The sequence below is a fragment of the Canis lupus genome, chromosome X, assembly GCF_011100685.1.
Source record: "Canis lupus familiaris isolate Mischka breed German Shepherd chromosome X, alternate assembly UU_Cfam_GSD_1.0, whole genome shotgun sequence".
NCBI classification, from domain to species: Eukaryota; Metazoa; Chordata; class Mammalia; order Carnivora; family Canidae; genus Canis; species Canis lupus.
In genome coordinates, this window is record NC_049260.1 from 21534672 (window position 1) to 21562533 (window position 27862).

Consider the following 27862-nt stretch of genomic DNA (forward strand, 5'->3'; position numbering starts at 1 on the left):
CTCCTCCCATTTTTTAATTGGATTTTTTTTTTTTTTTTGGTGTTGAATTGTACAAGCTTTTACATATTTGGGATACTAAGCCCTTACCAGATAAATCATTTGCAAGTATATTCTCCCACTCATTAGTTTGCCTTTTTGTTTGGTTGGTGTCCTTTGATGGGCAAAAGGTTTTATTTATAATCCCAATAGTTTATTATTTTTTTATTTCCCTTGCCTGAGGAGACAAGTCTAGAAAAATGTTGCTAAGATTGATGTCGAAGAGATTACTGCCTATGTTTTCTTCTAGCAGTTTTATGGTTTGAGGTCTCACATTTAGGTCTTTAATCTATTTTGAGTTTATTTTTGTGTGTGGTGTAAGAAAGTGCTCCACTTTCATTCTTTTGCATGTAACTGTCCCATTTTCTCAGCACCATTTATTGTAGAGACTATCTTTTCACCATTGTATATTCTTGCCTTCTTTATAATAATTGACCATATAAGGGTTGGTTTATTTCTGAGCTCTCTAGTCTGTTCTGTTGATCTATGTGTCTATTTTTGTGCCAGGTGAATAGAATTTTCCTAGCACATAGTTGTCTTTATATTGGTTTTGCTAAGTTGACTCTTGATATGCTGCAGATTTTCTTAGGTGCTGGATATGGACAAAACTGAACAACTGATTTAAAATGAAAATAAATCAGGGGCACCTGGGTGGCTCAGTTGATTGAGTGACCAACTCCTGACTTCAGCTCAGGTCATGATCTTGGGGTCCTGGGATTGAGCCCCATGTCTAGCTCTGCACTCAGGAGGGAGTCTTCTTGAGGATTCTCTCTCCCTTTCCCTCTCCTTCCATCTGCTAACATGCTCTCTCTCTCAATAAATAAATGAATAATTTGAAAATCTTAAAAAAATAAAATGAAAATAAGTCAGTCTACCAACTTACTAATTTTTCCCCATGATGTCAAATACTGTGTTTCATCTTTATAAGGTTCTATAAACTGGTCCTCAGGTTGCTTTTCCTTTGTTACTGACACCTGTAACTGGCTGTGCACCAGTTTTCCCCAAATATTACCAATGCCAACAAGGCCTGTGTAAAACATTAGACTGTCTAAAAAATGACAGGAGGTTTAAATAAGCTCTTATATATTTCATTCCTGTTAACGCTGATTGACATACTTGATTCTTCTGCACTCATTGACTTGGACTCTGAATTTTAAATTTTAAATTAGTGTAAAAATTCCTAAGAGATGTTACACATTGGAATCACAAGAAACGCATTTGCCTCAATTGCTCCCTGACATACAAAAGAGAAAACCCAGAGATGGGGCCATGGTATAAAGTAGGTGTACTAAGTGCACTCGTGGCTGAAAGCTAGCTCTAGACCTTAATTTTTTAAGACATTATTTATTTATTCATGAGAGACACACAGAGAGAGGCAGAGACATAGGCAGAGGGAGAAGCAAGCTCCCTGCTGGGGAGCCTAATTCAGGATCCCAGGATCCCAGGATCATGACCTGAGCCGAAGGCAGATACTCAACCATTCAGCCACCTAGGTGCCCCTAGATCTCAAATTTTGTTTCTGTTCCTCTTTTCTCTACCTATCCTCTGACACTTGACTTTTTAACTTTAGATGTAGACCTTGTGTCCAATACCTGTCAGTTTATATGGATAAACCATTTACTTCTTTGGGCCTTAGTTAAATTATTTAATTTATTTTGAAAAAAAAATAATTTATTTTGGTTTTACTTTCTACTCTCTTTCTCTGGTCCACACCTGTATGTTTTTCTCCCAAAGCCTAGGTCTCCATCCTTGAAAAAAAAACAATGCTTTCATTCATCAGGGTATCTTGCTGCATTTCCAAATATAATAGTTTCTTCAGTGGTCTCTGATATCAAAATTAGGAAAACAAACAAAAGCCTGCTATTCGTATTGACAATTTATTGCTATTACTTTAACTTTCATTACTTATAATTAAGCAATTCTATAAATATGCCAGAGTCTTGCAAACAGTATCTTAAAAATTAAATTCTAGCTATCAATCCTTACAGCTCATTGGCAATATTGCTAAATCATGCTAGGTATCATTTAAACATAAGAAGGAATTGTAGTTTGAGGTGAAAGTTTTAAGTCAGAATGCTTGGGGCTGGGAAAGGAACTACTATGCTATTCAGGTGTGACCCTAACACCTTTAAATCCCAAGGCCTGGCTCAGATTATTGAATCATTGTTCCAAAGGCATAAAGGCATTCAATATTAAAAGCATTAATATTTTATTTTTTGCCTCCCAGCTAAAACGTTTCTCCTACCACTGTGCATCATAAAGTCATGCTGATAAAGGGTGGACAGGTGTAGGCATATTATTCGGTTCACTTATTTGTAGTTAATTACCTTTATGGTTCAAATACCAAGCGATAATAGGAAAGCTTGATAAATAGCTCTCCATTAAAATGCTTGGATTATTGTAAAAAATGACTTGCTTTTCTGCCAGCCAATTCTTAGCATATTATTTACCTCATAGTATGTTGTCTCTAAAGCAAGACACATATATTTTTTTCCCCTTATCAGAGGGATACTTGATATTGGCCTCAAGCTAGTTAGGACATCCCAACAAAATATTTGATACAATATGCACTTTAACCTGTAATTTACTTTTAATTTATTTATTTATGAAAATAAATTTAAGATTAAATTTCTATATGCATTTTACTTTGAATCGTGCCTTATAAGAGCAGAGAAAACATTTCAGTCTAGTAAAATTTACTAATATTGCCAAAAAATGATTTTAGGATCTGGGACTGCTGCTATCTTCGTTCGATAAATATATTTTTTAAGTGGTCATAATGGTTTCTATGTGAATGAAATTCAGTTAATCATAGTCTGTGTAAAGCTTTGAAGATTTAGAAGGGTGTCCTTTTAGAATGGACACTAATCGACTTTGGAGAATTTTGAAGGACAAGCAATGAGTAATCTTGTAGGCAGAATAATGTTCCCTGTCTTCCCAATTGATCTAGGCCCTAATCCCCAGAACCTGTCAGTATGTTAGGTTACAAGGCAGGAAGGAATTAAGATTGTTAATCAGCCGACCTTAAGGAGAGTGTCTGTCCTGTATTGTCTAGGTGGGCCCAATGTCATCATAAGGGTCTTTATAAGTGGCAGAGGGAAACAGAGGAATTAGAGCCACGACTATGCCTATGTGTGAGAAAGGTTCAGGGAGATGCAGCCCTGCTGGCTTTGAAAATAAAGGAAGAGGACTACAGGCCAAGAAATACAGGTTGCCTCTAAAAGCTGGAAAAATGAAGGAAACACATTCTCCTGTTGAGCCTCCAAAAGGAATGCAGATCCCCTGAAACCTTAATTTTAGCTCACTGAGCCTGGTGTCAGGCTTATAATTACACAACTAGGTTCTTTTTGGTTTTGAGTCAACAAGTTTGTGGCAGTTTGTTCCAGTGATAATAGAAAACTAATGCAGGTCTGCTACTCTTTAAAAAGATAGCATTTTCCTTTTTGTTAGCTACTAAGTTGGAAATATGTCAAAGAAACTGCATTTTAAGATGAAGTGCAGGATATGAGGCATAGCTACTGGAATAGGGCATAGCTCTTTGGGAGGAGTGGTATAAGCTATATTCTACAAGTGTTTTTAAAAAGCTTCAGAGACTTCCACTTTAGGTTAGTATATGAAAACTCTCAAATAGTTATTGCCATTTAACAGTATTAGCAAGGTAAAAGTATCAGACATGCAAAATTCTTAAGCACATAGGAGAGCTGAGGATGCAAATAAATCCAACTAGACTAAATTCTAGAAAGCTGCAAGTTCTTAGGTGAGGTACTTATTTGTTCTTCACTGCGATGGAGCAGTGGTAGGAGAATACATCTGCCACAGATGGAATCACGGAAAAATCAGCCAGGTATTGACAGAACCTTAGTGGCAGTGAGTGGGATCACCTGATGGATTAGACTCCTGCTGAGCTCGAGCTAGAGTGAGTCTGCCCTGACCTGCCACACTTTTTCTACCAATTTTCACTAAATGCACAGGAGTAGCACAAGCAGGAGGGGCTGAGAAAGATGATCTGCAACATGAGTGGGGCCCGGTGGTAGCCATCTGAAGGCTGAGTTTAGAGCTGGAGAAAAGAGAGCCTTCACTCCAAGGCCTAGCAGATCTTTACCAAGTGAAGTGCTACCAACCTCTGTAAGGGCAAGCACTGGTTAAAAATTCCCTTAAGGCGCTGCTGGCCTTTCCAGGTAGACCACCAGCTGCTGGAGGCTGAGGGCCGAGCAGGAGAGCTGAGGGAACTCCCAGAGAGTGCACTGCACTAAGTCCCGCGACACTGGGCAGCAGGGCTGAGAGGTCATCTGATGTGCAGAAGGGTTCCCATGAGTATGGTGAGCAAAGAGAAACTGACAAAGAGCCAAAAATGGAGCAACAGAACCACAAAGCTGAAGGGCGATCTCCCCCAGTTTGGAAAGATGGTAGTTTGCCTGAAAAGCCCAACAAGTCTGTTGTCATACCAGTGCTCACATCACAAATGTTGGTGAAGAAAATGCTCCTTCCTTAAAAAGAAAGAAAGAAAGAAAGAAAGAAAGAAAGAAAGAAAGAAAGAAAGAAAGAAAGAAAGAAAGACAGACGAAAGAGAAAGAAAGAAAGAAAGAAAGATGAAAGAGAAAGAAAGAAAGAAAGAAAGAAAAAGAAAGAAGAAAGAGAAAGAAAGAAAGAAAGAAAGAAGAAAGGAAGGAAAGAAGAAAGAAGAAAGAAAGAAAGAAAGAAAGAAAGAAAGAAAGAAAGAAAGAAAGAAAGAAAGAAAGAAAGAAAGAAAGAAAATGCTCCTTCTTTAATGTAAAATATTGAAATCAGGGAGACATGATGTCAGTCTGTACCGTTACTGGGGATGCTTTGCTGATAACAGTTACTTTGGAGTTTTGCACATTGATCTTTGGTAAAGATACCCTTTTCTTTCTTTCTTTATTTATTTTTTTTCAAGATTTATTTGTTTATTCAGGAGAGACACAGAGAGAGAGAGAGAAGAAGAAGAGACATAGGCAGAAGGAGAAGCAGGCTCCTCACAAGGATCCCAATGTGGGACTCGATCCTGGATCCTGGGATCAGGCCCTGAGCTGAAGGCAAACACTCAACCACTGAGCCTCCTGGGCATCCCAAAGATACCCTTTTCTTTTGCAGTTACACATAATAAGTGGGGTGACACTCTTCAAGGTAGTGAATGTGGAAGTCCCCAAGAACTTGCCCTCACTGGTTTTAGCATATGTTGTTATCCCTGCCTAAAGCAGTGATCACTTTGTTTATTGCTAATTGTGACCCTGTTTTATTCCATGTATATTTTTAGCTATCACTCTTCTATAAAGAAGAACTTTCTTTTCCCTCACCATTCCATCTTTTTGAGTACTACTATGGCCTGAATGGATTCGCCCCTCCACTCTCACTGTCCCACCACTTCACTGTCACTAGCCTTTTTGGTGCTCGGTTGAACAAAATTTGGTGAGTGGGAGCCTGTTCAAGCTGATGTCTATTCTTGATGCCACTGGAGCAAGTCTTTGGCATGAAGTTCCAAGCTTTTAGTTCCCTCCATATCCAGACATAGAATCAACTTTCATTCAAGGATCCCTGATCTTGTTAAAGGGTAGTGGTATTTCGAAACAAATATTTGGGTGTTAAATGCTGTGACAATAATCAACTTATTGCCTCTTGGTTCCATTTGCACACATCTATATCTACTTTATGATAATAAACAAAATTCCTTTAAGCTTATCTCCTGGAAAGTGGTGTGATGTTAAACTTTCTCAAAAGAGGGCACTGGAGTGTCACTACAGGAGAAAGGCTCTCTGGGGCACCATGGGACCGTACTGTAGGTGGGAAGACATAGGGCAGACCTATGCCCCTACTATGCACTCAGATTGTGTGGTCCTTGGCAACCTTGAATCCTTGTTCTATAAAACCAGTGCCTCCCAAGCTTCCTCCCTGCAGCTGCCAAATCCTTCTGTAGGCCCCATGCTGCTTACCTATGGCCCACAGGGTTTTTACCATCTTTGTGTGTGTGTTTATGTGTTTGTATGTATACACACATACATACCCCAGTGGTTGCTGATTGGCTGCTTTCTGCCCTATTCTTTGCCTGTACTCTGAAAGGTTGCCTCCCCCTTGTTGAGTGATTCTAGACCAGCTCTGGCTTTGGGAAACAAAGAAACTTCTCTTCTGTCTAGGGGACTGAATTACACCTTTGACCAGTGAGGTCTGAAACCCAGCCCTGGGCAGGGGCTCCCCTCCAAGTCGTCCTTGCTTGGGTGCTCTCCTTCAGCCACAGAGCACCATAGAGAGTTTTTGTATATCTTAGAGTCAATTCTATATCCCAGATCATTATTTTTTATTGAACCCCCCCTCCCCCGTTTAACCCACACTGTGATTCCTATCTCCTGATTGGGCCCAGACTGATATAGGGGTGCTGACTGCTTTGAGCGCCATTATTTCTAGGTTCTTTCAGTAGACAGAGATAAAATTATTACATGAGGAACCCATGCTGACATTTCTAATTCAGATATACCCCCACAGACTGTTCCTTAGTTTCCCCCCATTTAATAGTTTTATCTCCCTTTTACCACCAGGAAAACATCAATAGATTTCTCATTTGCAGTACCCTATGATAAACACAATGTAGTTTAGAATCACTATACCAGTACCACTACCAACAACAAACTTACTATGTAAAATTCAATATTTCTCTGTAGATTTTTGCATCTGAAAATGTATCTACAAAGTATTTAGTTATAGTCCTGGGTAAAAAAAAAATGAATTTATTATTTTTTCTGTGCAGTCCCATACTCAGTCTGATATTGCCTTAGGTTTATCTATCTATGTTTTCAATGTTAGAGTTTGTTTAATTCCCTTTTTGGTCTTCTTGAAAGGTAAAATATTCATTGATGCAAACTAGATGCTGTATTTTAAAGACTTTCTAAGTCTTTCCTCTTTTAGACCATCAGATATCTCTGAGAGGCACTTTGCCTCCCTAATACCTCCTTTATTTCTCCAAACATTATAATTTTCTACTTTTTAATATTCTCCCCCCTGGGAAACAAAATATCCAACTTTGTTCAAATCAAAGTTAAACTGAGTAAATAAGCTCTACCTGAGAGCCTGAGGTATTCTCCAAGTAGTATGTGTTTAAAAACCTATTATTTGTGAAACAGTTTTTATAACATAGAAGGTTTTTCAAATATCTTTGTGTCTTCTGCAGTATTCAGAATTACTGAGATTCCAAGTGACTGTCAATACACGAAATGTGAACATATCCCAATAAAATGTTAAAGTGGCCTGTAAGGGGATTATGATTCTTATTAGGATTATAGTCAAAACTGTGTACAAAGGATTATCTGAAAAGCTAGAAAATAATTATTTTAAAAATCACATGGATTGCTATATATTATAATAAACTGTTGAAATCAGCTAAGTATACATACATATACACATTTATATAGTTTGTCATTTTAGTTTGTATACATATATAGTATAAAACATTTTTAACCCTATCTTACATATATCCAAAATGAGGTTAAATAAAAAGGGTGAAAATGCAAACCCAAAAAAGACTATAAATAGGAACAAATAAATATAATTTTATATCAAACTGATAACAGTAAATTAAGAAAATTAATTTCCATATAAATGGCTCTTAAATGTTTGATAAAAACATGACATCCACTAGTCCACATTTCTTATAAAAATGAAACTATATTTGTTTGGGATGAGTATGGCTACTCCCATATGAGAATATATTTATACCAATGCATCCATTCATCTTGAAGTAGAACATACATTTGCTGATTTTTCTTAGTACCTATTGGCAGGCTTGGTGAGAGATAAATCCAGAATTGTATAAGTATTTATGGTATGTAATAACTCTCCAAAACTGTATGTCATGAAGGGAGTAGAAAAAAAATTATTTTGATGATCACGCAAAGAATACAACTCTACTGGAGGAATGATAATTGAACAAATTGGATTGATTACAGTCATAAAATCATCAAAATATGAGAAGCTTGATTTTTAAGTGTTGTACAAATAATATACTTTGTTGGTGAACTTCTCAAATTCAGTTCTTTTATTCACTTTCATGTATGCCAGACCATCATTTTATAAGTATAATTTCTAATTCTTGGTCAATAGGTAATTTTTAAATGTAATTATGTAATATTTGGCATATACTACCGAATACATTTGGTCCATATTATGTACTTTATGTACACATTAGAAAGCATGATAATAAAATAAGTACCCAAGAACACATCACCCAACTTAAGAACTAGACGATAGTATCATCTTGCTTCTAGTTGTGGGCCCATTTTATATATTAATCCTGCCTTTTCAAAGGTAACTACTATTCTCAATGCTGAATTTATTATTCTCTCGCCTTTAAAATTATTATCAGATTGTTCATTAATACTTTTACCTTTCTCTCAATTAAGAAAAAAACCTTTAATACTTTAATATCATTAAATTATCTTTTGACTTATTCTATTGTGAATTTTAAGTTTGTATATTGTAAAATCTGACATTATTACTTTTGTGCAATTTCTTTTCATTCCTTCAGGAATTTCTACCCTTCAAAGAGATTTCCTTATGTCTAATGAGCAGTGTTTAGTATTTTCTTGAGATTGAGTCTGCTGATAGCAAATTCCAATTTTAATTTTGTTTTGTTTCTTTGTACCCCAAACTGTTCTTATTTACACTTAATTATGGAAAAGTGTCTTCCTTGGATATGGATATAGAATTTAAATTACTTTTTATTTATTTTATTTTATTTTTTAAAAGATTTTATTATACATGAGAGATACACAGATAGAGGCAGAGACATAGAGGAAGAAGCAGGCTCCCAGCAGAGAGCCCAATACAGGACTCCACCCCACGGCTCAGGATCATGCTCTGAGCCAAAGGCAGATAGATGCCCAACCACTCAACCGCTGAGCCACCTGGGTGTCCCTAAATTACTTTTTAAAAAAGTAAATTGAACACTTCATTTTGTCTTCGGAATTCCACTGTGACTTATATAATCTGTTTCCATTTTGAGGGTTATCTTATTTTCATGAGATGATCTTTTTCTTTTTTTTTCTCTGTTTCACTATGTGTCTAGTGAGTGTGTGTGCAGGCATGTGCATTTCATCCTGATGGGGATTTGTTGGGTTACTTGGGAATCTGTGGCATAGTATCTGTCATCAGTTTGGTAATTGTTTCAACCATTAACTCTTCAAATATCGGCTCTTCCCCATTATTTCTCTCCTCTCTTTCTAACTGATACTGACAATATATTATAGCTTCTCAGTGTACCATCTATGACTTTTATCCTCTGTTTTGTTGTTTTGGACTTTGTGTCATTTTGTTTTATTCTGAGTCATTTTCTGACCTGTCATTCAGTTAACTAGTTCTCTTGGTAAATGTTCTCTGACTTGCTTCCAGTTCAGTAATTTTCTCTTAAACTGTGTTAATCTGTTGTCACACACATACATTGAATTCTTGATTTTAATTCTTTTTCTGTTCCAGTAATTCTATTTTCATATATTCTATGTCATATTTATAGTTATTTGTTTCCTACATATATTTTTAAGCCTTCTTGTAATATATTAAAGAAAGGATAGTTATCTTATACCTTGATAATTTCACTAGCTCTCAGATTTATGTGATCTGTATGTTCTACCCTTCTCTCTACTGCTTCTCTATCCCGACAAGGCCACTAAAAACTAGTTTAGTTTTATAGCTATTGCTTTCCAAGAAGCAGATGCCCTGAGGGAAAAAATTACTTTCAGTGCTGAGCTTATTTCTCTTGATTCTTGCAACCTCCCCTACATCTTGGTCTGGTAATTTCTCATTCTATTATGAGCTGTTTGATGCACTAAGGAATTTGTTTTTAAAAGTTCATCCAGTTCTTTTAATTGTCCTTTGCAGGAAAGTTGGTAATAATTCTCTAAGTCTCTTTTCCAGAAGTAGAAGTCACCACATGGCCTCATTCCTTTACCTTTTAAGAATAGTTTTATCATATTTGTTTGTATCCCTAAAAAATATGATGTTTAGTTTTACATATTTTGGATCCATAGAAAAATAGTATAATATTCTCTGACCTAATAGTTATACTCGTGTCATAATCTGTTCTCTTTGTTGATATATTCCTACATGATTAGGAAGAAGCAATAAGACTTCATGAATAACAAACTATTTTAAGATTCACAAAATAAGTTTTTTCTATACCATTATCTTTAGAAACAATAAAGCTTTTATAATAGGAAATTTATGGTGTACATGGTGCTAGAATATCACATTGTGCATGCTCCACTATTCCTAAAAAGTAAAGCAAGAACATTATTGACAACAATATGATTAGTGCTCATGTTAAATGTACTCATTTTACGATTTGTTACATTGACTCAGATACAGAAATGTACATTTCAAAATGCATTTACTTAGGGGTGCTTGCCCAGCTCAGTCGGCGGAGCATGCAACTCTTGAGCTCAGGGTTGTGAGTTTGAGCCCCACATTGGGTGTAGAGATTACTTAAAAATGAAATCTTTTAAAAAAATTATAAAATACATTCACTTTGCTCATTAGTTCTTATTTCTAACCTGTAACTGGGGGAAAAATTGTAACAACTATCTTTATAACAACTATCTTTGTAAAATTCTGTGCTTACTTGTGAACGGTGAATTGTACTTCAGTGCCTAAAGGCAACTTTGAGAATTGAGAAAAGTAGATCATTTCTAGAAAGTCTGAGGAGCAATAAATACTGAGGAGATAGCAGGAAATATATTTCATGGACAACCTTAAACTAAAAGTGACTCAGAAAAAAGAAAATTATAGGGCAGCCCGGATGGCTCAGTGGTTTAGCGCCGCCTTCAGTCCAGGGTGTGATCCTGGAGACCCGGGATCCAGTCCCACGTCAGGCTCCCTGCATGGAGCCTGCTTCTGTCTCTGCCTCTCTCTCTCTCTCTCTCTCTCTCAGTCTCTCTCTCTCTCTCTCTGTGTGTGTCTCATAAATAAATAAATAAAATCTTTAAAAAAAAAAAAGAAAAAAATTCTAGGAATGATGATGTTTGCTTCTCAATCATTGAACTTGGTCTCCCCCTGCTTAATCACTCTGATTCTTGCCCCATAAGAATACCAAGTAAATTTTGATAAAGGAATTACTATCTTTTGCATAAATTGCTTGTCTTCACCTCTAACTTATCTTGATTTCTCCTTTTACATTTTTATCCTCTCATACTTACATGTGAGCATCTTTTAGGTTACTGTGGTCTCTGTTGTCTCCCAAGGTCATACCTGAGACAGTGGGAAGCTTAATATGGCAACAGGGATGAGCAGTCTGAGATTTGTTTCCCAGGGGCTTCCCAGTGAAAGGTCTTGTGCCATTTCCTCTTTGGATGTTGACTTCCATAGAAGCTACAGCTGCTCCTGAAGAGCATTGGACCTAGGGCAATACATGCTTTGGATATTCCTGATCCCTGCCATGATTTCTGGTTTAAAGGTCATACTTACACCAGTCCTTGGTTCCCTGCTATCGACTAGCCTTCACAGCACCTGGGGCATGTGGAAACTTTTCTATAAATGGTGACATTCTCTGCTTGAGTGTATGCTGTTACCATTTCTCCTTTCCAAAGCAACCCAATCTTGACCCTAGAAATGGAACCTTGTATAGTCTCAGAGTTCAATTTTGGAAACCAGTCATAGGCCCCCACTGGCTTAGGTTCTTTTTTTTTTTTTTTTTAAAGATTATATTTATTTATTCATTAGAGACACACAGAGAGAGGCAGAGACACAGGCAGAGAGAGAAGCAGGCTCCATGCAGGGAGCCTGATGCAGGACTTGATCCAGGATCCCCAGGATCACACCCTGGGCTGAAGGCGGCACTAAACCGCTGAGCCATGAGGGCTGCCCTGGCTTAGGTTCTTTAACCTAGTAGTTGGGTTTTCTACTTCACTCTCTTAAGTGCTTGGCTCTTAAGAAATGAAAACCTGGTTTTCAGAACACTTCTTTCTTTCTTTCTTTTTTTTTTTTTTTTTTTTTAGATTTTATTTATTCATTCACAAGAGACAGAGAGAGAGAGAGAGAGAGAGAGAGAGAGAGAGAGGCAGAAACACAGGCAGGGAGAGAAGTAGGCTCCATGCAGGGAGCCCGACGTGAGACTCGATCCCAGGTCTCCAGGATCATACCCTGGGCCAAAGGCAGCACTAAACCGCTGAGCCACTGGTGCTGCCCAGAACACTTATTTCTAAAAATTGGCTTTGTGAAACACTTTTAGATTTCAAGAGACGAACAATGACAATGACACTTTCTTGCAGTCTCTGGGTATAACATAGGACTCCCTGAGGAATGGAGCACTCTGACACCATAAGAAAATATTCAAAGAAAAGCAAATTAATAGATTTTGAAATATTATATTGGTACAAATATCATAATTTAAAAAATGTTTAAATTCAACTTTCCTTAAAGCTCTATAACGATAGACAATGTAATAAAATAAAAGCATTAATTTACATATGTTTTCATCCTTATGTTCTTATGCTGTTTGTTTAGTTCCATAGTTCTGAAGGCTGGGAAGTCTAAAATCAGGGTCCCAGTATCACCAAGTTCCGGTGAGAGCCCTCTTTCTTTCTTTTTTTTTTTTTTTTTTTTTTTGAGAGCCCTCTTTCTCATTTGAGGATGGTCATCTTAGGGACACCTGGGTGGCTCAGCAGTTGAGCCTTTGTGATCCTGGAGTCCTGGGATCGTCCTGCTTCGGGCTCCCTGTAAGGAGCCTGCTTCTCCCTCTGCCTATGTCTCTGCCTCTCTCTGTGTGTCTCTCATAAATAAATAAATAAAATCTTTAAAAAAATGAAGATGGTCATCTTCTTTCTAGGTCTTCATATGATAGAAAAGAGACAGGGAGAAGAGGCAAGCTTTCTTCTTTACCATCTCATAAGGACACTACTGTCATCCTGAGGGCTCTACCTTCATGATCTAATTACCTTTTGAAGACCCCATGTCCAAATAGCATCATGCTGGGGATAAAGGTTACAACACAGAATTTGGGGATGACACAAACATTTAATCCACAGTATTTACCTAGTTTCATTTTAAAGACACAGTATATCAATTACTTAATTTTGAAGTCAAACCCTCTACACTACTTGGATTTACTTTTGTTTTTTTTTTTTTTTTGTTTTGTTTTTTTTTTTGGATTTACTTTTGTATTGGTAATTACTTCCTCTGCTATACTAAATTAGTCAAAGGAAAACATGTTCCCTTTCAGTTAGTGAGACTTCCTCATTACTTCTCCTAATGTTGCTTTAGCATTTACTTACCTTGGCTATGTATCATTTTTTAAAGCCACTAAGTAGCATATAAGTATCCCTGTGTAGGATACAGAGCATCCAAGTTACTTTATACTTATGTCTCTGTTTTATCATTTGCAAACTGTGAAATTAACAATATACTCAATCCAGAGTTCTTATGAAGATTAAATGAGATAATGCAAATATTAAGGACATAGCACAGTAGGTATTTGATATGTTAATGATTCTTACCTTAGTTTTAAATTTTTTCTATTTTTATTTTATTTTATTTTTTTTAATATTTTACAACTTTATTAGTATAATGGCAAATATATTAAACAGTATCAGTTTATATATCTCCTTGTTATTTATTTATTTTTTTGTTTTTTTAATTGGAGTTCAATTTGCCAACATTTAGCATAACACCCAGTGCTCATTCAGTTTTAAATTTTCTAATCATTTTTTTTCTTTACATTTGTTGATTAGATTTAACAGTTTTTTGTTTTTTTTTTTTTGGTGGAGTCTTTAGAATTTTCTTTGTATAAAATCATGCCATCTGCAGATAGAGCCAAATTTTACTTCCTCCTTTGCAATTCTGATGGCTTTTATTTCTTTTTCTTGACTGAATGCTCTGGGTAGGACTTCCAATACTTTGTTGAATGTAAATAGTAAGGGGGGATCCATGGGTGGCTCAGTGGTTTAGCGCCTGCGTTCGGCCCAGGGCATGATCCTGGAGTCCCAGGATCAAGTCCTACCATTGGGCTCCCTGCATGGAGCCTGCTTCTCCCTCTACCTGTGTCTCTGCCTCTCTCTCTGGGTCTCCCATGAATAAATAAATAAAACCTTAAAAAAAAAAAATATATATATATATAGTAAGGATAGGCACCGTTGTCTTGTTCCTGACCTTAGAGGAACAGCTTTCTTTCTTTCTTTTTAAAATATTTATTTAGTTGAGAGAGAAAGAGAGTGGGGCAGGGGCAGGGGGAGGGTGAGAGAGAGAATCTCAAGCAGACTCCCCACTGAGTGTGGAGCCCAACACAGAGCTTGCTCTCAAGACCCTGAGACCATGACCTAAGCTGAAACCAAGATTCAGATGTTTAACCAACTGATTCACCCAGGTACCCTGAGGAACAGCTTTCAACCTTTTATCATCGAGCATGATGTTAACTGTGGGCTTGTCATAGAGGCCTTTATTATACTGAGGTATGTTCCTTCTATATCTAATTTGTTAGGAGTTTTTATCATGAACTGATGTTGAATTTTGTTAAATGCTTTTTCTGCATCTATTGAGATAATGTGGTTTTAAAAATGCTATTAATGTGATGTATTACATTTATTGATTTGTATGTGTTGAACTATCCCTGCATCCCAGGGACAAATCCCAGTTGTTCATGGTGAATGATCTTTTTTAATGTGCTATTGAACTCACTTTGCTAGTATTTTATTGAGAATTTTTGCATCTATATTCATCTGGGATTTTCGCCTATAGTTCCCTTTTCTTGTAGTGTCCTTTTCTGGCTTTGGTATCAAGGTAATGCTGGCCACATAAAATGAGTTTGGGAGTGTTACCTACTCTTCAGTTTTTGGAAGAGTTTGAGAAAGAGTGGCATTAATTCTTCCTTAAATGTTTGGTAAAATTCACCGTTGAAGTCATGTGGTCCTGGGCTTTTCTTGGTAGGGAGATTTTTTTGATTACTGATTAAATCTCCTTACTGGTAATTGGTCTGTTCAGATTATCTCTTTCTTCTTATCTTGACAGGTTGTAGGTTTCTGAGAATTTTTCCATTTCTTCTAGGTTGTCTAGTTTGTTGGTGTATGGTTGTTTCATTCAGTGTTTTTCTAGCTTGCCTAAAGAACATTCCAATTCTAATTCCCCTTTTTCTTGTTGACTGCAGGATTTTTTTCTTATTTTTATAAGGACAATTATAAAGATCCCTTTTCTTTTGTTTCTGAATCCTCATAAAATATGTTGGTCTAAGTTTCAGGTTTTATATGTATTCACCAGTTGGTCTGTAAGTGGTTTTTTTTAAAGTACAGTTTCAAACAAAAATATACTTTCAGCAACAGTCAGTAACTGACTTCTTATACTTCTAGGTGATTTAAATACTAAAAAAAAAAAGGAAGATTTTGCTTATAGAGATATACTTGTTGACAGTAAGAATTACATAAGGAAAAACCATATCCAAAGTCACAGGACCCATGTTTCCAAACACATAAAGTATTTAAACCAGTTATTCAGGTATCTATCTGCTCTGACTTGGTAAGAACTATTGTTTACCTAACATCCATGCTTTTCCTAAAAATGGAAAAATTTGTAATATTTACCAACATTTGTAGGCAAACATGCCATTGTCTACCTAATAGGACAGTTTTTTTTTAGTAGTTTCTATTAGGCAACCCATGTAGTGATATCTAAGCTGAATAAATCAAAATTACATGTATAGCTGGAGTGAGCATGAGTCCTCCAGATGCCAACTTTGCACCATAAGTAGAGAAGTGTAAAAAAACACAAACTCCTACATATCTATATAATCTTTCCAATTCACCTGAAATCCTTCCAATTTAGCACTCTTCTCCAATTTAAGTAATTTTCTTATAAAGAACTCTCTTAAAATTCCAATGTCTAATTCAGAGGGATAACACATTATGACATTGTCTGCCATTAGCCTACTTTCTATGATTAATTTTGGACTGATTCCCAGGCTTACCTCCCTCAACATTTCATCCAGTAAAACTGAAAATTGGCCAAGGAATCTGTATAATGTAACAAGCATCTCTATTGAGTCTCTGGTGGTTGGTCTTGAAAAATATTTTTAGAAATGCTGCCTAGGAAATCAGGGCTGCTGCACAAAGCTAATAAACAGCTGGGGGAGACTTCAAATAGCAAAGTGATTATAAGATAAGCAGCAGGATCTTTGAGAGCAAATCATCTATTTTGTAGTTTAAGTCAAGACTGACCTCTGATGGCATCTCTTTTTTACTGTGTGGCCATTCCTCAAGGTGTCTGAACTCTCTGAGAATACATATTAAAATAAAAAAAAAAAAAAGTCACTATAAAGTACAGCATTTTAAGGCAAATTTGAAAAATACAATGTAATTAAAAGTCATACACTCATTTAAGTTTTTCTTTGCATCATCATTCATTTTATTATTTTTAAAAATATTTATTTGTTTATTTATTTATTTATTTATTTATTTATTTATTTATTTATAAGAGAGAGAGAGAACACAAGCAGGAGGAATGGCAGGCAGAGGGAGAAAAAGACTCTCCACTGAACAAGGAGGCTGACAAGGGACTCAAACCCAGGACCCTGGGATTATGACCTGAGCTGAAGGCAGGTGCTTACCCGATTGAGCCACCCAGGTGTCCTATCATCATTCATTTTAATCATTAGTGTGACTATGAAGGGTCAGAGAAATTGCTACAGAAAGTTTTATAAAAGTTGAAAACTCTATCTCATAAACCTAGATTTGGCACCCCCTCTGTAGCATTTAGCTCTTCATCAACTCTTACTTACGAAGACCAGTTTAGTATCTATTTTTAATTCTTGGTTATTACAGGTGTAAGAGACTGGGTCTACTGTTTTCATCACTAGATCACTGGAACACATCATGGGAGAACCCCAGCCTAAATAGAAAGAAAGTCACATCCTGGTGTAGATTGGTAGCACAGTATGAAATCATGTGATCTCTGAGTGAAATAAAAACAGTCCATTGTAATTTTGAAACTGAAATTGGCAATCATCATTTATGATCTTGTATTTTAGTTTTTAACAGTTAGACTGTTATCTGAGGGAAGACCTCAGATAATGAAGAATAATTTCCTACTTTTTAATGGTCCTAGTAACTAGAGCATATTTGCCCTTAATGGGACTAATCTGTCTTTTCAGATAGTCATTTGATAAGAATGGTTTATACCATTATATTTTGTTTTAGATATTATTAAAATAATAAAATCTTATATGCAATTTTAATACTTATGATTAAAATGGAAATTAGGCACCTCAGTATGCTCCATTTAGATTTGAATGTGTGATGCATTATTTATTGCAAAAATAGTTTTGAGGATACAAAACCTTCTTTAAGCAACTCCTTACAGGCCTACTATTTAAAACATGCCCCAGGTAGCTGTAAGATTTATGCCACATTTTACAGCCCCTTTATGCCTGTTTTTCAAACTATCTACAAACATTAAAACTTATATCACTGTGATATGAAATATCTGAGACTAAAAGCTGTGATTTTAGAGACAATTTGTCTTTGTGTTCATATATTTATAAAGGAAAGACAACTATAAAATGCATTCAAAACTGGCCTCCACGGCAGGAAATCATTACAAAGAACTGTTGTTCAATAAGGTTTCCCAGTGTTCCTTAATTTAATTTCAGTTTGAACCTTTTTGAAGCTAAACAACCAGCATTGTTAACCAGGTGTTAGAGTTGGATTTTAATAGCTTTTACTTTGTTTTCTGTGGGTTGAAAACGGAAACTAAGCAACTGTAAAAGGAAACTTAATGTTCTCTCCTCATGGGTTTGAAGCAGGGGTGGGCAAATGTTTAATGGCCAGTCCAGATAGTAGGTATTTTCAGCTCTCTGGACCACATACAATCTTTTGCACCAACTCACCTCTGCCATTTTAGCTCGAAATCGGCCACGGACGGTACATAAACAAATGGGCACAACTCTACACTTTATTTACAAAAACACAGGCAGAGTGCTGACCCCTGACTTCAGACACAGAATGCAAGCACACACAAGTAAAAGGGGTCTGTTTTTCATATGGAAACTAAGCCCTGAGCCAGAAATGTGAATTCCACATCTCAGAGCCATTGTGACATCATCACTGACCATTTCTGCACCCCTTCTTCCACACAAATTCTGTTAAAGGATAAATATCACTTACCTTTCATCTTCTGTTACTTCATGCTTTGAGCACATGGCCTACGCATCATCAAGATAGTTACATGTTTGCTGTTAGATAAAATTCAGAGTAACAAACCATCAAAAACAGTCATTTCCACAGTGAATAACCAACCATTAGTCCAAAATAATAAAAATAAAAAGCACTATAAATGCATGGTACAGTTTATCAGAGGAAATCCTGCATTATTATTGTAAAGAAGGCCCATGGATAGACAGTGGTAGAGGACTTTTTCTCTATTTTCAGTGGGAGAGATTTAGGACAAAGATGTACTCAGGGTTAAGTTTATGAAAGGATTGGCACGAAGTCTAGCTATGTGTTTGATAAGATTAAAGTTGTTTAAGTAAAAACCATTGTTTGTCTTAGTGTGTTCCTAAGGGACGTAACAAAATCCAGTTTTGTGATACATCCTGTGCTAGAAAACATTTTTAAAAATATTGTGGCAGAGGATATTGTTTCTCACCAATATCCGTGTTATTTCTCTTCTTTTGAAACGCAAACATTTCTTTGGCCCTTGGCAGTTATGTGGGACCATATGGTTGTGTTCTGGCCAGTGAAACATGGACAGAAGTGAAAGACATTACTTTCAAGGCTGGTTTTTAAAAGTTCTGCAGAAATTTCCATGCTCTTAGTTTATTTACTAGCCACAGAAAAATACAATAGAGCTCTCTAAGGCCTAAGAGTGATTGGGACTTGGAACCATGAGATTAAAGAGAGTTCTGGATGGAAGTGGGTTTAAGAGTCAAGGTTGTCTTAAGAGAATTATATGAATGAAAGGTAAAGCTAAGCATATGACTTTTCTAGTTCTAATTTACTATAGCATAAAATACATATATTTATAAAACTTAGAACATATATGGATATTTATATATCCATGTATGTATAGTATATATTTGCATATATCTTTCTTAAAGTTCTCTTTGAAACACGTTTCAAGCTGTAGTCAGAAAACAGATACTGATTTCTAATTATCCTTTCATATAGAATGTTTACATCTAAACTTTTCAATATTACCCATACAATCTTATTTATAGTAAATGTGGTCTTTTTTTCAGTCTTCTATTTTCCTAAGTGCCATTTTGTATGTGACATGGTGAGGTATACTTTTTGCCTTTTAATAATTGATCTCAGAAATATAGACATAAATAATTTGCCTTATGGCATTTTATAAAATAATGTTTATCCTTTGCACACTACAGCAGTTTTGGAAAAAAAATTGAAATGGAACTAAATAAAACGGATTAGCTGACCAATCTTAAATTTAAAAAACAAGTAATACAGTCTCATTTTGAAATCTGACTTAAAATTTGTGATAATTGTATTGGTTTTGTATATTTTGCTCCAATATAAAGAGGAAAATGAAAAGAGAATTCAGTAATAAGTTAAATTGTAGATTATTTTCTATGGTATAGATTACTATTTTATATTTTTAAACTCTTTTTTTTATATTTTAAACTCTAATAAAAGTATGCTTTTTAAACCTAATATGCTTTTATTTTTTTTTAATTTTTTAATTTATTTATGATAGTCACAGAGAGAGAGAGAGAGAAAGAGAGAGAGAGGCAGAGACATAGGCAGAGGGAGAAGCAGGCTCCACGCACTGGGAGCCCGACGTGGGATTCGATCCTGGGTTTCCAGGATCGCTCCCTGGGCCAAAGGCAGGCGCCAAACCGTTGCGCCACCCAGGGATCCCAACCTAATATGCTTTTAAAAATCATTTGGTATTGATCCTCTGTTATGCTTATTAACAAATTCCAAAAATAGAGAAAAATTACATTGAAAATTGAGGAAAAAATGGCATCCTCTTATTTTAGCACTCTTGGGTATTCAGCTCTAATTGTCATTTTTCTTAGGGTATGCAGAAGTACTAGGAAGTTTCAGGCAGAAAGCCTGCTGAATAACCAAAATGATAGCACATATGCTTTGGGAGTTTAATGCAATTCAATGAAATTGCTGATTGAAGAGATTTCTCATGTTATTAGTAAATGAATTTAGAGTTACATGAGACAAGTTGTAAAAATGGCAAACATTAGTAATTGTCAGATGCTTATAGTGCATTACAATGTACCTGTATCATGTAAACAGTAAATCATCACCTTTTAGCATATTAAAACAATAAGAGTTACAAGATTACAGAAAAACATGAAAAAGTTTAAAAGAAAAATTATTACATATAGTAGTGTCAAGTCAGAACAGTAACTATGGATTTGGAAAAAGAATGTAAAATTATGACATTTAAATGTATTTTTAAAATTTTAATTCCAGTATAGTTAACATACAGTGTTATATTGGTTTCAGGTGTACAATATAATGATTAAGCAATTCTATACATTACTCAGTGCTCATTGCGATGTGCACTCTTTTTTTAAAAAAAGATTTATTTATTTGAGAGAGAGAGAGCACATATGGTGAAGAGTGAGAGAGAGAGAGAATCCCAAGCAGACCCAATGCAGGGCTCAATCCCACAACCCTGATTTTGTGACCTGAGCCAAAATCAAGAGTCAGATGCTTAATTGCCTGAGCCATCCACGTGCCCCTGGATAAATGTACTCTTAATCCCCTTCACCTATTTCACTCATCCTCCCACCCACCTTTTCTTGAGTAACTATCCATTTGTCACTATAGTTAAGAGTCTCTTTTTTGGTTATCTCTCTCTCTCTTTTTTCTTTTGTTGTTTTTTTTCCCCTTGAATTCCACATACAATTGAAATCATAAGGTATTTGTCTTTCTCTGACTGGCTTATTTCACTTAGCATGATACTCTCTAGCTCCATCCATGTTGCTGCAAATGGCAAGATTTCATTCTTTGTGTAGGCCGAATAATATTCCATGGTATGTATATGTTTATATATATGTGTGTGTGTGTGTGTGTTTGTGTGTATACACATAAATTGATATACACATACACACACACACCATATTTTCTTTATCCATTCATTTATTGATGAACACTTGGGCTACTTCCATAGTTTGGCTGTTATAAATATTGCTGTAATAAACATTAGAGTGCATAGATCCCTTCAAATTTAAACCTATTTTGTGTCTGGGGTTTTTGTTAGCATAGCATGGAATCTAAATCTATTTATTATTTTACTTGGTACATTTCCATTTTGAGGTTTCAGATACTTATTTCAATTGTACATATGCAGTCCTAATCAGATTTATGTTTAAATGATTTAATGTTCATTCCTTATCTGTTATGGACTGAATGCTTGTGTCTTTCCACCCAAATTTGTATTCTAAAGCCCTAACCCCTAATGTGACTGTATTTGAAGATGGGGTCTCTATGGAAGTAATTAAAGTTAAGTGAGGCCATTGAAATGGAGACATGATTCTATAGGAATAGTGTCCTAATATTACTCAGCCATTAGAAATGACAAATACCCACCATTTGCTTCCACGTGGATGGAACTGGAGGGTATTATGCTGAGTGAAATAAGTCAATCAGAGAAGGACAAACATTATATGGTCTCATTCATTTGGGGAATATAAAAAATAGTGAAAGGGAATAAAGGGGAAAGGAGAAAAAATGAGTGGGAAATATCAAGAAGGGAGACAGAACATGAGAGACTCCTAACTCTGGGAAACGAACTAGGGGTGGTGGAAGGGGAGGTAGGCGGGGGGTGGGGGTGACTGGGTGACGGGCACTGAGGTGGGCACTTGACGGGATGAGCACTGGGTGTTATTCTATATGTTGGCAAATTGAACACCAATAAAAAAATAAATTTATAAAAAATAAATAAAATAAAATAATCACACACACTCACAAAAGGAATAGTGTCCTAATAAGAAGAGACACTGGTGAACTCTCTCCCCATATGCTTACCCCAAGGAAAGGTCATGTGAGGGCACAGTAAGAAGGTGGCGATCTGCTCACCAGGAAGAAGGCTTCCACCAGAAACCAACTAGGCTGACAACTTGAACTGGTCTAGTTTCCAGAACCATAAGGGAATAAATGTCTTTTGTTTAAGCCAGTCAGGCTATGGGATTTTTTTATGGCAGCCTGAGCAGACTTATTTGCTGTCTTTGAAAAACAAAATTTCATGCCTGAGTCTGAGTCTCCATTCTCACCACTGGAGTAGACTTGTCAGGAAAGGTGCTCTGGTAATATATGCTTGAGCCCATATATACCAAAAGAGAAATTTTTTGTGTGCTAACAGGTTAACATATGATGAATTCTTATCTCTTTGTAGAAAGTATAGAGTCACAAATAATTTTTCTCTAAAAAACTCAGGGTTGAAGGGGTAAGGGGGAGGAGCAAGATGGCGGAAGAGTAGGGTCTCCAAATCACCTGTCTCCACCAAACTACCTAGAAAACCTTCAAATTATCCTGAAAATCTATGAATTCGGCCTGAGATTTAAAGAGAGACCAGCTGGAATGCTACAGTGAGAAGAGTTCGCGCATCTATCAAGGTAGGAAGACGGGGAAAAAGAAATAAAGAAACAAAGGCCTCCAAGGGGGAGGGGCCCCGCGAGGAGCCGGGCTGAGGCCGGGGCGAGTGTCCCCAGGACAGGAGAGCCCCGTCCCGGAGACGCAGGAGCTGCACCGACCTTCCCGGGGGAAAGGGGCTCGCGGGGAGTTGGAGCAGGACCCAGGAGGGCGAGGATGCCCTCGGGCTCCCGGGGACAGTAACAGCAACTGCGCGCCCAGGAGAGTGCGCCATACCCCAAGGCCGAGCTCCCTAAAAGACTGTAGCGCGCACGGCGGGACCCGGCGGGACCCGGAGCAGCTCGGAGGGGCTCGGGCGGCGGCTCCGCGGAGGGGGCTGCGCGGCCCCGGGAGCAGCTCGGAGGGGCTCGGGCAGAGGAAGAGGCTCCGTGCGGAGGGGGCTGCGCGGTTCCAGGAGCAGCTCGGAGGGGCTCGGGCGGCGGCTCCGCGGAGGGGGCTGCGGCCCGGGAGCGCGAATCCAACAGCGCAGGCTCCGGAGCACAGGGCGCCGGGACACAGCCCAGGATCCCGCCTCCCCCGGGACAGGCAGAGACCGGGAGGGCCCAGGACAGCGAGGACGCTCCTGCCCCAGCTGAGCAGATCAGCGGCCCCGCCCGGAGCCTCCAGGCCCTGCAGACGGAGTTCCTGCCGGAGCTGAATCCAGGTTTCCAGAGCTGCCCCGCCACTGGGGCTGTTCCTCCTGCGGCCTCAGGGGGTAAACAACCCCCACTGAGCCCTGCACCAGGCAGGGGCACAGCAGCTCCCCCAACTGCTAACACCTGAGAATCAGCACAACAGGCCCCTCCCCCAGAACACCAGCTAGACGGACAACTTCCAGGAGAAGCCAAGGGACTTAAAGTATACAGAATCAGAAGATACTCCCCGGTGGTTCTTTTTTTTTTTTTTTTTTTTTTGTTTTGTTTTGCTTTTTGATTTGTTTCCTTCCCCCACCCCCTTTTTTTTCTCCTTTCTTTTTCTTTCTCTTTTTCTTCTTTTTTTTTTCCTTTTTTTCTTCCCTTTTTTTTCTCTTTCTCTTTTCTTTCCTTCTTTCTCTCCTCTCTTTTTCTCTTTTTCCCAATACAACTTGCTTTTGGCCACTCTGCACTGAGCAAAATGACTAGAAGGAAAACCTCACCTCAAAAGAAAGAATCAGAAACAGTCCTCTCTCCCACAGAGTTACAAAATCTGGATTACAATTCAATGTCAGAAAGCCAATTCAGAAGCACTATTATACAGCTACTGGTGGCTCTAGAAAAAAGTATAAAGGACTCAAGAGACTTCATGACTGCAGAATTTAGAGCTAATCAGGCAGAAATTAAAAATCAATTGAATGAGATGCAATCCAAACTAGAAGTCCTAACGACGAGGGTTAACGAGGTGGAAGAACGAGTGAGTGACCTAGAAGACAAGTTGATAGCAAAGAGGGAAACTGAGGAAAAAAGAGACAAACAATTAAAAGACCATGAAGATAGATTAAGGGAAATAAACGACAGCCTGAGGAAGAAAAACCTACGTTTAATTGGGGTTCCCGAGGGCGCCAAAAGGGACAGAGGGCCAGAATATGTATTTGAACAAATTCTAGCTGAAAACTTTCCTAATCTGGGAAGGGAAACAGGCATTCAGATCCAGGAAATAGAGAGATCCCCCCCTAAAATCAATAAAAACCGTTCAACACCTCGACATTTAATTGTGAAGCTTGCAAATTCCAAAGATAAGGAGAAGATCCTTAAAGCAGCAAGAGACAAGAAATCCCTGACTTTTATGGGGAGGAGTATTAGGGTAACAGCAGACCTCTCCACAGAGACCTGGCAGGCCAGAAAGGGCTGGCAGGATATATTCAGGGTCCTAAATGAGAAGAACATGCAACCAAGAATACTTTATCCAGCAAGGCTCTCATTCAAAATGGAAGGAGAGATAAAGAGCTTCCAAGACAGGCAGCAACTAAAAGAATATGTGACCTCCAAACCAGCTCTGCAAGAAATTTTAAGGGGGCCTCTTAAAATTCCCCTTTAAGAAGAAGTTCAGTGGAACAGTCCACAAAAACAAAGACTGAATAGATATCATGATGACACTAAACTCATATCTCTCAATAGTAACTCTGAATGTGAACGGGCTTAATGACCCCATCAAAAGGCGCAGGGTTTCAGACTGGATAAAAAAGCAGGACCCATCTATTTGCTGTCTACAAGAGACTCATTTTAGACAGAAGGACACCTACAGCCTGAAAATAAAAGGTTGGAGAACCATTTACCATTCGAATGGTCCTCAAAAGAAAGCAGGGGTAGCCATCCTTATATCAGATAAACTAAAATTTACCCCAAAGACTGTAGTGAGAGATGAAGAGGGACACTATATCATACTTAAAGGATCTATTCAACAAGAGGACTTAACAATCCTCAATATATATGCCCCGAATGTGGGAGCTGCCAAATATATAAATCAATTATTAACCAAAGTGAAGAAATACTTAGATAATAATACACTTATACTTGGTGACTTCAATCTAGCTCTTTCTATACTCGATAGGTCTTCTAAGCAAAACATCTCCAAAGAAACGAGAGCTTTAAATGATACACTGGACCAGATGGATTTCACAGATATCTACAGAACTTTACATCCAAACTCAACTGAATACACATTCTTCTCAAGCGCACATGGAACTTTCTCCAGAATAGACCACATATTGGGTCACAAATCGGGTCTGAACCGATACCAAAAGATTGGGATTGTCCCCTGCATATTCTCGGACCATAATGCCTTGAAATTAGAACTAAATCACAACAAGAAGTTTGGAAGGACCTCAAACACATGGAGGTTAAGGACCATCCTGCTAAAAGATAAAAGGGTCAACCAGGAAATTAAGGAAGAATTAAAAAGATTCATGGAAACTAATGAGAATGAAGATACAACCGTTCAAAATCTTTGGGATGCAGCAAAAGCAGTCCTAAGGGGGAAATACATCGCAATACAAGCATCCATTCAAAAACTGGAAAGAACTCAAATACAAAAGCTAACCTTACACATAAAGGAGCTAGAGAAAAAACAGCAAATAGATCCTACACCCAAGAGAAGAAGGGAGTTAATAAAGATTCGAGCAGAACTCAACAAAATCGAGACCAGAAGAACTGTGGAACAGATCAACAGAACCAGGAGTTGGTTCTTTGAAAGAATTAATAAGATAGATAAACCATTAGCCAGCCTTATTAAAAAGAAGAGAGAGAAGACTCAAATTAATAAAATCATGAATGAGAAAGGAGAGATCACTACCAACACCAAGGAAATACAAACGATTTTAAAAACATATTATGAACAGCTATACGCCAATAAATTAGGCAATCTAGAAGAAATGGACGCATTCCTGGAAAGCCACAAACTACCAAAACTGGAACAGGAAGAAATAGAAAACCTGAACAGGCCAATAACCAGGGAGGAAATTGAAGCAGTCATCAAAAACCTCCCAAGACACAAGAGTCCAGGGCCAGATGGCTTCCCAGGAGAATTTTATCAAACGTTTAAAGAAGAAATCATACCTATTCTCCTAAAGCTGTTTGGAAAGATAGAAAGAGATGGAGTACTTCCAAATTCGTTCTATGAAGCCAGCATCACCTTAATTCCAAAGCCAGACAAAGACCCCGCCAAAAAGGAGAATTACAGACCAATATCCCTGATGAACATGGATGCAAAAATTCTCAACAAGATACTGGCCAATAGGATCCAACAGTACATTAAGAAAATTATTCACCATGACCAAGTAGGATTTATCCCTGGGACACAAGGCTGGTTCAACACCCGTAAAACAATCAATGTGATTCATCATATCAGCAAGAGAAAAACCAAGAACCATATGATCCTCGCATTGGATGCAGAGAAAGCATTTGACAAAATACAGCATCCATTCCTGATTAAAACTCTTCAGAGTGTAGGGATAGAGGGAACATTCCTCGACATCTTAAAAGCCATCTATGAAAAGCCCACAGCAAATATCATTCTCAATGGGGAAGCACTGGGAGCCTTTCCCCTAAGATCAGGAACAAGACAGGGATGTCCGCTCTCACCACTGCTATTCAACATAGTACTGGAAGTCCTAGCCTCAGCAATCAGACAACAAAAAGACATTAAAGGCATTCAAATTGGCAAAGAAGAAGTCAAACTCTCTCTCTTCGCCGATGACATGATACTCTACATAGAAAACCCAAAAGTCTCCACCCCAAGATTGCTAGAACTCATACAGCAATTCGGTAGCGTGGCAGGATACAAAATCAATGCCCAGAAGTCAGTGGCATTTCTATACACTAACAATGAGACTGAAGAAAGAGAAATGAAGGAGTCAATCCCATTTACAATTGCACCCAAAAGCATAAGATACCTAGAATAAACCTCACCAAAGATGTAAAGGATTTATACCCTCAAAACTATAGAACACTTCTGAAAGAAATTGAGGAAGACACAAAGAGATGGAAAAATATTCCATGCTCATGGATTGGCAGAATTAATATTGTGAAAATGTCAATGTTACCCAGGGCAATATACACGTTTAATGCAATCCCTATCAAAATACCATGGACTTTCTTCAGAGAGTTAGAACAAATTATTTTAAGATTTGTGTGGAATCAGAAAAGACCCCGAATAGCCAGGGGAATTTTAAAAAAGAAAACCATATCTGGGGGCATCACAATGCCAGATTTCAGGTTGTACTACAAAGCTGTGGTCATCAAGACAGTGTGGTACTGGCACAAAAACAGACACATAGATCAGTGGAACAGAATAGAGAATCCAGAAGTGGACCCTGAACTTTATGGGCAACTAATATTCGATAAAGGAGGAAAGACTATCCATTGGAAGAAAGACAGTCTCTTCAATAAATGGTGCTGGGAAAATTGGACATCCACATGCAGAAGAATGAAACTAGACCACTCTCTTTCACCATACACAAAGATAAACTCAAAATGGATGAAAGATCTAAATGTGAGACAAGATTCCATCAAAATCCTAGAGAAGAACACAGGCAACACCCTTTTTGAACTCGGCCATAGTAACTTCTTGCAAGATACATCCACAAAGGCAAAAGAAACAAAAGCAAAAATGAACTATTGGGACTTCATCAAGATAAGAAGCTTTTGCACAGCAAAGGATACAGTCAACAAAACTCAAAGACAACCTACAGAATGGGAGAAGATATTTGCAAATGACATATCAGATAAAGGGCTAGTTTCCAAGATCTATAAAGAACTTATTAAACTCAA

General features: G+C 37.5%; 2 protein-coding genes across 10 annotated transcripts in view; one reads left to right on the top strand and one right to left on the bottom strand.

Annotated features, from left to right (window-relative positions):
• The window catches only part of LOC119868419 (melanoma-associated antigen B18-like), a 273155-nt gene that overhangs the window by 194304 nt on the left and 50989 nt on the right, over positions 1-27862 (top strand). The window lies entirely within an intron of this gene.
• Positions 1-27862, bottom strand: part of LOC119868421 (proteasome maturation protein-like) — a 135730-nt gene that overhangs the window by 59539 nt on the left and 48329 nt on the right. For 3 of the 7 annotated variants that reach the window (XR_005386202.1, XM_038587120.1, XM_038587118.1), the window contains exons 3-4: positions 18174-18241; positions 16230-16284 (exon numbers count right to left, since the gene is read on the bottom strand). The gene's annotated coding sequence lies outside the window, so the exon portion shown is untranslated. Of the gene's footprint in view, positions 1-16229; positions 16285-17896; positions 18063-18173; positions 18242-27862 lie in introns of those variants that run through there. The other 4 variants (XM_038587122.1, XM_038587119.1, XR_005386203.1 and 1 more) reach the window with 2 other exon arrangements.